The following is a 2,585-nucleotide window of genomic DNA, read 5'->3' as shown; positions in this document are numbered from 1 at the left end:
AATATTTTAATATGTTAATATTTTATGCTATTAATACTCCTGAAGTTTGTTTTTGACTAATAATCCATGTATACAGGAACTAGGAATGTTCAGTGGTAGAGTTCATACTTAACATGCCTGAGGCCTTGAGTTCAATGCCCAATATCACTGAAATAACTAATAACTGATGGATATGCTAAAGTTCAATAGACTTACAGATGCAGTTTATGAATTCCCAGTTAAGCCTGCCAACCACATTTTCAAAGGTGTGGCTTCTGTGTTCTATGCATTTTCTGTGGGAGAGAGAGAGAAAAAAATGGCAATATAAATGAATTATTTGGAAGCCAGGTATGGTGGCATATAATTTAATACCAGTACTCAGGAGGCAGAGACAGGTGGATCAATGTAAGATTAAGGCCAGCCCAGCCTATGTAGTGAATTCCAGGCCAGCTGGGACTATGGCTCTCCATAATATAGGAGTTATCATTTTTTTAATGAATGGATTGAGAACATATGTCATTAAAAGTCACACAGTCTACATAGGTACTTAGAAATATTTGATTTTTATAAATATAGCACCATCACATATATGTGATCTAAAACAGTACCCATAAGCATTTACGTGTAAGATCTAACACTTATACTATCCATAGACAACACCCTAAGCACAAACTGTTTGGAAAGCCGTTTAACTTTTTAAATAACTGAGCTCTGTCTTGAAAAGGGACATCTAGTGCACAGTATATGGGATGACTGAAATTTATCTGCCTGACCCTGAATAAACTAATTCAGTTTCTTCATTCATAAAATGATTATTAAAATAATATTGATGCCCTAAGTTTATACTGTGAAAACTGAAATGAGCCAAGAATTTTTTCTAAGTTATAAATCAAAACTATTTAGCATAAAATCAATTAGTATTTCATAATAAGCCCTGTAAAATGAACTAGAGCAAAATGGAAAATGTGTACATGGCAAAGTGTATCTTGTTAAACTTTTATTTCAAAAGCACGTGTGTAACTCGGTCCTGCTTTATATGATAATTTTTACCACAAGTCACTGAGAAATTGTTTTAAATACTGCAATAAAATATATGAAATATTTAACAGAGGTCTGGTACACTGAGAATTATTGTAAGTGACAATATTATCACCAGTGCTGTAGGGTCAAAGTTCAGGGTAGGACCACTCCCCTAACAAGAGTCTCCAGTGACTTGGTTTGCAAAGAACGTATGGAATCTATATGTTCAATATACTTAATCCTGCAGAGGGACCAAACCAATCTCACCACCACAGAGAAAAGAAGAAAACAGGGTAGTTGGAACTGGCTTATCTCAAGAAACGTCTTGAACACAATCTGTTAATTACTGGCCATGTGACTTTGCACAAGTTACTTAAATCTTCTGACCCTCAGATTCCTAAAAGTAACATAATGATAACATCTTCCTAGAGTCACATCACAACATAAGTATTCAATGAATGTTAGCTGTTCTAGCGTTTGCTGTTGACGTAAGAATATGGAATGTGCTCTACAGGCTCAGGTGATGGGGTCCTAGTCCATCTGATGATGCAATTCAGAGGTGACCGAATCACGAGGCCTTAACCCTCATTAGCTGGTTAACTCTCATTAGTTGGTTCATGTATTGAGCTAAAGCATTTTAGGGGACCTGTCTTTGAACCCTCCAAACCCATCTTCTTTCTGTTTGGTTTGGTTTGGTCTGGTTTAGCTTTTTTGCTTCTTGGCTGCCATGAAGTAAGCATGCTGCCGTGAAATTCTGCCTCATCTAAGCCCCAAAACAATAGAGCCAGCTGATTGTGGACTGATACCTCTGCAAATGGGAGCAGAAATAAGCCTTTCATCTTCCAAGTGGATATTCTCCAGTATTCTGTCTGAGTGATGAAAGCTGATAAAAACTGCTGTTTGTTGTTGTTGCTATTGTTGTTCCTGTTGCTACTGTACCCAAAGTAAACAGACCTATAGAGATCTTTCTACTTCCCTTAGTTTCTAAGGATTTTCATCTTTTATTGCCATATCTGCAGCAAAACAAAAGCCTTTTCGTCTCTGTTACAAAATAAAAGTCTGCAACCCACTCCACCTTTAGGAAATTATTTGTTACAACCTGCCTTCTTCTTTTCCCTAAGATCTAAGGTGTTTTTTCCCAGGGTTATTTTTATGTTTTTGTCCCAAGTGGCTAGAAGAGAATCTGCATGTATATAAATGTTCACATCCTACCCAAAGGCTGAAATTCTCATCAGGCAACCTCAAGGTGCCAAGTTCAGCTTTCTCTTCCTTGATTCTTGCTTCCACTTGGAAAACGCAGTGTGGAATTGATGTGACCCAGGCACAAGGCACTAGGCTTTTCTCATATTCACAGACACATCTACTCTACCTTAGATTAAATTGGGGATTTGATACACTGCAGCCGAATGCCCTGTCATTGCCTAGTAACCGCCTGGCTGAAAATGGACTTTCTGGTTGACCGCTGAGTTTCTAAATCACATTACCCTTTTGTCAAGTCATGCAGCAGGTAAACAATAGAATAATTTAGAACCTCAACATCAGGGAAAAGCATGTACTCTGGGGAGAAATTAATTTCTCCAAGGCTG

Source organism: Nannospalax galili, unplaced genomic scaffold (assembly GCF_000622305.1).
Source record: "Nannospalax galili isolate Female #2095 unplaced genomic scaffold, S.galili_v1.0 scaffold518, whole genome shotgun sequence".
Lineage (NCBI taxonomy): Eukaryota > Metazoa > Chordata > Mammalia > Rodentia > Spalacidae > Nannospalax > Nannospalax galili.
This window is presented reverse-complemented; position numbering follows the sequence as displayed.